Source organism: Nicotiana sylvestris, chromosome 1 (genome assembly GCF_000393655.2).
Source record: "Nicotiana sylvestris chromosome 1, ASM39365v2, whole genome shotgun sequence".
Classification (NCBI taxonomy): Eukaryota; Viridiplantae; Streptophyta; class Magnoliopsida; order Solanales; family Solanaceae; genus Nicotiana; species Nicotiana sylvestris.
The window spans coordinates 45613275-45621847 of NC_091057.1; the positions used below are offsets into that span (position 1 = coordinate 45613275).

Consider the following 8573-nt stretch of genomic DNA (forward strand, 5'->3'; position numbering starts at 1 on the left):
TGGTAGAGACTTAAAAACAAGAGATAAATTGTGAAACCCGACCCTTTAGAATAACAATAACAACAATAAGCCTAAACTTATCACCTTTCTTGGATACCTAGAAGTGATCTAAGATTTCGAAAAGGGTTTAATTTTACCACCTTTAGTTGCGTCTTGAAGATTGAAGAATAAATCCAAGAGTAGTCACACATAAGAGTGCAAGAAAAATCTCACAATTTTTGTTGATAATAATTTGAATAATCTATCTAAAAACAAAGAAGACACCCCTTATATAGGTAGGAGGGGGTCACGAAATTAAGGCTAAAAAAAAGAAAATAAAGTCCTAAACTTCTTTGGACAACAAGTCCAACTACCTTAGGAAAAGGAAAACACTAGGAAGCAAAAATCAAGTCATTCTTGGAAAGTAATTCCAAAAATCTTAGTAAAAGGAAAACATAACCTTAAATAACTAGGAAAGCAATAAATATAGTCCCATAAAATAATTATAACACCTAGATAACTCATATCCTTTATCCTTAAGCTCTTCCTCCCAACTAATAACTTCTTCGATTGTTCCTAAAGTCCAATGACCTTGTTTTGCAACTTTTTAGCTTGAGATCTTGTTAAAGGCCCTCTTTGAGATTCCAAAGCTTCATCCTTGTCCTTGAATAGATTTGAGCTTCTTATGATGCTATCAGGTTGCCACCTTGTGGTGCACATCATACTTTGCTAGCAATTTCTCGAAGGCTCGATTGCAGAAGTGAGTGCCTCCATCACTAATAATAGCTCTTGGGGTCTCGAAACGGGTGAATATATTTTTCTTCAAAAACGCCATCACCACTCTTGCATCATTGGTGGAGAGTGTTGCAGCTTCCACCCATTTGGGCACGTAATCTGCCGCAACAAGTATGTAATTATTATCAAAGGAGCTGACAAAGGGGCCCATGAAGTATATCCCCCATACATCGAACACTTCACCCTCTTGAATTGGGTTCATGGGCATCTCATGGCGACGTGAAATGTTCCCGGTTAGCTGACATTCATCCAGCCATTCACCCATTGATGTGCATCCTTAAACACTGTTGGCCAGTAGAACCCGGCTTCTAGAACTTTTGTTGCCGTCCTGACTCCTCCAAAATGTTCTCCATATGTCGATACATGACATGCCTGCAAAACAGAAGATTGTTCTATCTCGGGTACACACCTCCGGACCATATTGTCAACACAAATTCTAAACAGATAAGGTTCATCCCAGTAATACATGCGGCAACCGCGGTAAAACTTTTTATTTTGCACAAAGGAAAGGTCATAGGGAATTATACCGCTTGCCAGGTAATTTGCAAAGTCTACATAACATGGCACTTTCTCAAGGCTTGTGGCGAGTAGCTACTCGTTTAGAAATATTTTCAGAATATCCTTTGCCTCAATTGAGTTTTCAGCTCCCTCAAGTCGTGATAGATAATCAGCGACCTAGTTTTCCGTGCCATTACGGTCACGAATCTCCAGTTCAAACTCTTTGTGTAATAGCACCCAACGAATCAGGCATGGTTTGGACTCCTTCTTTTCAATCAAGTACCTGAGAGCAGCATGATCAGTATATACAATTACCTTAGACCTAATCAGGTGTGATATGAACTTATCGAATGTGAAAACCACAGTCAGCATCTCCTTTTCAGTCACACTGTAGTTCAGTTGGGCTCCACTCAACGTCCTACTGCGTAGTAAATTGGGTGTATTATTTTTTCTTTCCATTGTCTTAGCACTGCCCCCACTTCATAGTCACTAGAGTCACACATAATTTCGAATGGTTGCTCTTAGTCGGTGGCAACAATGATGGGTGTTGTGACTAGCCTTTTTTTCAACTCCTCGAATGCTATCCTGCAATCATCAGAAAACATGAAAGTGTGATCTTTTTCTAACAACTTACAGAGCGGGTTGGCAAATTTTGAGAAGTCTTTGATGAATCTCCTGTAGAAACCGGCATGCCCGAGGAAGCTCTTGATTTCCTTTACTGATGTAGGGGTGGAAGCTTTGCTATCACATCAACTTTAGCACGATCCACCTCGATTCCCTTGCTTGATACTCGGTGTCCCAAGACTATACCCTCTTGTACCATGAAATGGAACTTTTCCCAGTTAAGTACAAGGTTAGTCTCGATACATCTTTTCAACACTCGGGTCAGGTTTGTAAGACACTCATCGAATGAGTTTCCTACCACTGAGAAATTGTCAATGAACACCTCCATTATGTCTTCAACCATGTCGGTGAATATGGCCATCATGCATCTTTGGAATGTGGCGGGTGCATGCATAGACCAAAAGGCATTCTCCGGAAGGCATAAATACCATATGGACATGTGAATGAGGTCTTCTCTCTATCCTCTGGTGCAATGGAGATTTGGTTGTACCCTGAGTACCTATCCAGAAAACAGAAGTGGGACCTCCCTGCCAGTCTGTCAAGCATCTGATCAATGAAGGGAAGTGGGAAGACTCACTGCCATCAGCTATAGTGAATAGACTCACTGCCATCAGCTGCTTCGGGCCTTGATCTTTTGGATTTACCTGAGTGTCTGCAGGCAATGTGCGAGACATCGAGATCTGACCTATTTGAACTTCAATATTCTTTATGGCTGACTCATGTACATCTACTCGTTCACTCATTTTCGCATTTGACCCAATAACTTGCTGCATCATTGCCTCGAGTCTAGCAAACCCATCTTCCTGTCTCCCACCATGTTGTTGCTGAGGAGGATGATAACCCTGCTGCTAATTTTGGTTGTTGTAACACTGTGGCCTTTGGTAGGGTGACACATTATTGGTAGGTCGCATAGCTCCCATATTTCCATTGTTGTATTGTGGCTGGACTGGTATGTATGGTTGATTCTGACCACCCTGTCTCTGGCCCCCATAATTAGACACATAATTCATGTCCTCAGGGTAATGATAATGATCACTTTCCGCATTCCACTAGCTACCAATTGGCTGACTAATGAAAGATGTGCATAAGCCCCCATTGGTTGTATCTACAATGTGCACCTGCTGCTTCTACCCTGACTCTTCCTCCTTTTTGGTGAGTATGCTCATTTGTGTCATTTAGGTGGCCATATTTTTAGCAAGAGTATTGACTGGATCTAAGGGCACTAAGTGAACTACTAGAGTGATCGGTGCATTCCTAGTTGTCCACCTCGAATTCTGTGCCATCTTGTCAAGCAGTATTTGGCTTTCTCTCCATGATTTGCTCAAGAATGCTCCACCAGCTGAAGCATCACCATTAGCCTTCACGCTATCTGTTAGACCCATGTAAAACCATTGCCCTAACATCTGGTCTGGAATATTGTGGTGTGAACATATAACCAACATCCCTTTGAATGGTCCCCATGTTTCTTGCAATATTTCCACTGGTTTTTGTCTGAAGCTCAAAATTTCATCAATTTGTTGGTCAGTCTTGTTAGGTAGATGAAACTTATTCACAAATTGCTTGAATAATTCTTCCCAAGTCGTGATGGAATTAATGGGGAGTGAATTTAGCCAAGTCTGGGCAGCTCTTGTCATAGAAAATGGAAACAACAACGGCTTTATTTCTTCCTGAGTTACGTTGGTTGCCTTTGAGTTTTGTAGATTGACAGGAAATTCTTCAAATGTTGTTGAGGATATTCAATGTATGACCCCGAAAATAGTCCCTTGTTTTGCAACAAGTGCAACATGTTGTTTGTGATTTGAAAAGATTCAGCCTGTATCTGCAGGACTAATATCGATGTGGCCAAATTCTCTGTTGTGGGTTGCGCCCAGTCAGAGAGAGGAACCTCTAGCACAAGAGGCTCTACTACCTGCGCAGCCGGGTCTACCACGTTATCCCCCATGTCTGGTTCAGGTTGTTCAGTTGATTGTTGTTGGTTTGTTTTTCTGGCTAGCCCGATTCAAGGCCTTGAAAACTTTTTCGGGATCTGATAATGCTTCAAACACTTCACCAGTTCTCGATGAGTTTCTAGGCATGCACCTGTACAACCAAGTTAACAAACGTTAAAATTTTAATGTATGGATTGAAAAAAAGAAAACCGACTACACTAAGAATTTTTGTATTTCTTTCAACTGTAATTGATAACACCGTTCATTCCCCGGTAACTGCACCAAAATTAGATCACGCCCAACTATACCTTATAAAAGGGCAAGCGGTCGTTGCAAATATAATTCGGGTATTTAGCCCAGAGTCGAATCTCATAGGGAATTAACATACCAACTACTGTTGTTAGACTCACTGAATTCTCTGTAATCAAATTTCTAGATATTTTGAATAACAATTGGTGATATTTCTACTACTATAATGGAATAAAATTAAGTAAACTAAGAGCTAACTATGACTGAGTTGTAAACAAATAAGAGAAGGATCTAAGGTTGTGATTTTCCCTATTGATGGAATCCCTTCCTGTTATGTTTTGCATAGATCTGCCTAATCGTCTCTATCAATCATGAGCACTCTTACTACCGTAAATCTCTCCCTAGTAATTACGACAATTTACTAGACGCACTCTCCCGAGTTACGCTAGATGGCTTTTCTTACAACTCACTTAGATCGCACCCAAGGTTTCGTTATCCCTAATCCCACCTTTAAACCCTCGGTTATTGATTCCTCATATACTTTGGGAGTGGTGTTGTTCAACAACTACCTAAATATGCATCTCTCACGAGTAATACATATTAAATAGGCATAGCTAATTGAGGATCCTATCAATTAACTACAACAAGAATGTAGTTGAACAAATAGAGATTAAATTTGGAAAACAATATTAACATAACAAGAAGTTCATCCCTCAACAGGTTCCATCAAAACCCTAGAATAAATAATTAGCTACTCATAGCAAAGCAAGATAAAAATATAGAATTATTCATAATTTGCAAATAATGATAACAAAAAGAAGATTGAAAAACTTTAATGGTGTCTTGATCTTCTCACTCTTGTTCTTGCCTCCAATTCAGTCTAAAAACAAGCTTAACTTCTGCTTGGGCGAGTTTGTTGAGTTTATACAGGGTTAGGATAGGTTTCCCACGATTTACACTTAAGTCCCTAAATTTCTGGGCAATTCCAAAGTCGACCGCGGCCGCGGTAGAACGCGGCGCGACCGCGGTGAAATACATCAGTTCTACCTCACTCGTTTGGCCTATCGCATTCCAGCCGCGGTCGACCGTGGTCGCAGTAGCCTCTTGTCCGGCGATCCTTTGCCTTTTTCTTGCTTATTTTCATTTGGGTTCTTCTTGATTGGCCTTATATCCATATTATTGACTCTAAAATACTCCATAGTCTCTTCCTAACTTGGATTAGTTCCTGCAAAGCAAAAGAACACTAATTAGAGTATTTTATTATCATTTTGCATTTAAAACAACAGTAAAATATGGTTCATTTAGAATGTAAATAGCGTCTATATAGCCTACTATCATTATGCTTCCATTTGTCATGCACGTATTAACGTAATGAAGTGTATTTTATTTGTTCGGTGCTTTTGGAATGTAGCTTCAAGGGTGGCTCAACGGATTTTGTGGCCTAGCCAAAACATATTAAAAGGTCCTTAATTTTTTTTTGTTGTAAAATCCATATGATAATGAGATACAAAGCAAACTCCTGCGATTTTGGCCTAGTGCAATTAAGTGTACAATACGCGATGTGTGAATTAGGTGCACGTCACATGTTGGAACTGTAACGATCCGACCAGTCGTTTTGAGCTTTTGCACTTCGCTCGTCAATTCTCGAGCATGACTAGCCCTGTGTGATGTATTACGACTTATGTAAATCGTCGATTTTGGTTTTCAGGGTAATCGGAATGGATTTGGAAGATCAGTTCTCAGCTTGAAGCTTAAAAATTTGAAAGGTTTGACCAAGATTTGACTTTTAAGTATTCAATCTCGGATTCAGATTTTTATGATTTGGTTAGCTCTGTTAGGTGATTTTGGACTTAGGAGCGTGATCAGAATGTATTTTGGAGGTCCGTGGTAGATTTAGGCTTGAATTAGCGAAATTGGAAATTTGGCATTTTTCGATCGGCAATGGAAATTTTTATATCGGGTCGGAATGGAATTCCGGAAGTTGGAGTAGGTCCGTTGTATCATTTGTAATGTGTGTGCAAAATTTTAGATCATTCGGACGAGGTTTAATAGACTTTTTGATCGAATTCGGAATTCAAAAATTTTTGAAATTTTTAGGCTTGAATTCAATCAACAAAGATATAAAAAAAGATATAAAATTCATTCGAGACACGAACACCTTGTCTTAATGCTAAGCAGTACTATTTTATTGTAGAAAATAATAATTCAAGTACAATTAACACAATATTTAATCATATATAACCGTACAAGTTTAAATGTATCTATCAATCTATACTCTATATTATATTAGAAAAATGAATGTCCTTAGCGAAATATCGTTTGCCTTTTTATCCTTTTACTAATAAACTTTACACTAGATAAAATAGTCATTTTATTATTTTTCTACTATTTAGGAATAGTCATTTAATTAAGTCTCTAATATTTAAGAACAATCATTTATTATATTTAGAAATAATCATTTAAGTAGAACTTTGTAATCAACTAAAATTTTAGTTATTAGATCTTTCCTTATTTGAAATATTTAGGAATTGTCGATTAAAATTTTTACCTTATTAAAAAAAAAAAGAGAGAGATAAAGAAACTATAGCTCTAGAAAAACGTTATACTTGGAAGACAGTATAAAAATATAATAACCCTCAGAAACTAAATAAAGAAAACCAAGTTATGGATGAACTAATTACTCTGGAGCTTTTAATGATTTAATAGAAGGAAAAAAATTCATTCTTGAAATCATGAATCCTACAAAGACTTTGACAAAAAATAATTCATATTTATATATTACTTCAGTGACTTTATCTTAATTAATAAAGTATAATCTTATTACTATGAATTCTAATTCTTCTTCTTTCAATTAGAGTAAAATCCAGTTTACCCCCTTAACCTTTAAGGCTTGGGAAACTATACCCCTTTTACATTTTGAATAAGAACGGCAACCCCCTTATAATCAAAAATCAGTTGAAAAAGAAAAACTATTATCACTAAAAATAAAAATTCAGAATAAACCCTCTTTTTGGAGGGAATAGTTTTGGCGCTAGTACATTCCCAGTAACTTAAAAAAATGAACATATTGGAATATTTTTCATTCCCTACCATTAAATAAATAAAAGTACCAAAGAAATGCAATTGTTAAAGGACAACAATGAACATGTTGGAATAAACTCAATCACTCATTGAATATGTTAAAAAATATCATGACCATGCAAATTCAATTGTTCCAACGCATATATGCCTTGATTGGGTGATCCAAAGAACTTCAATTGTAATCGAAATTGAGAAAATTAGATGATCCATCACAATTTGGACTATTAATCAACGAACATCCTTGATGCAAAGTCAAGGAGGCTATCCCACTCACTAGATGGGTTTCCTACACTATTTTGGACAACTCGTCCAGTTGCTGACGCTTGAGTTGAGAAAATAGCATCTCCAAAAGGTGTTGGTTGCCTGTGCAATTGAGATGTTCCAAGTTGTGTAGCTGAAGAAGCAATTTGACTTGGTCTAGGTGGTTGAACCTTAAAAACCAAAAGTTACAATTAGGGTAGAAAATTATTGATAAAACATCTATTATTAACATATGGTATGAAAAATACCCTATTATTACCTGTGAGGCCAGTACAAATTGGTTCATGTTTGACATTCCAATACCATTCCAGCCCCTATTCCACAATATGGACCATGTCTATTTTGCTTTCCCATTCCTCTCGCTCTTCCTCTGCCCCTGCCTCTACCATTCATGGACTGCAAATTAGTTGCTCCCCTGCCTCTAGTTGTTGCTCTACCATAGCTATTATTATTTATCTCTATTTCTATTCCTCTTTCCCAACCTCTAGAATTAGTGGGCAACTTATTAAGCTCACTCACACCATTAGCACCTCTTCCATTGTTCTATTGAACACACACAAAAAAAAAAAAAAAAAAAGCCAAATCAAGTATAAAAAGAAAAAAGAGGAAAAATAAAAAGCTTAAGCTAATCAAGAAAAATACCTGAACAATTCTTTTTTGCCTTGGCTTGCTGGGATTTTTGCATGTCTTTTTATTGTGCCCGATCTCATGACAGTTGTTGCATTCATGAGGATAGTCAAACTTCCTCACCTTGTTGGGATTTATTGGTTCATCTATACCTTTTTTCCTGCTCTTTCTTGGTCTTCCGGATTTATTATATGAAGCTTCAGGTGATAGTGTTGTGATTCTCGGATCAATATGAAGATTATTTGGGAGGAAAAACAACTCTATTTCACAAGAATATACACCAAGAATTTCTCTCTACAAAAAAACCTCACCAAATTCTCTTTTTGTTCTCACAATCTCTTCCTCGATTGTATTTCAATCTCTCTGGATTGATCTTTCTGTGTAAAACATAAGGCTCTATTTATAGCCTTAAAGAAGGTGGTTGGTGGTTGAATTCTTCATTCAACAATGGAGGCTTCAACAATTGTGGCTTCTAGAATGGGTTGGTGGCTTCAACAATGGTGGGCTTCTAGAATTGGTAGTTGGCAGCAG

The 8573-nt window shown here is 37.6% G+C and overlaps 1 long non-coding RNA gene across 1 annotated transcript; it reads right to left on the reverse strand.

Annotated features, from left to right (window-relative positions):
* Positions 1-7227: 7227 nt before the first annotated feature.
* On the reverse strand, positions 7228-8369 carry LOC138879418 (uncharacterized). Its single transcript, XR_011402688.1, has 3 exons — positions 8058-8369; positions 7675-7958; positions 7228-7585 (listed from the first exon to the last, which is right to left on the reverse strand). It is a non-coding gene; the product is annotated as an uncharacterized lncRNA (long non-coding RNA).
* Between the last annotated feature and the right edge of the window lie 204 nt (positions 8370-8573).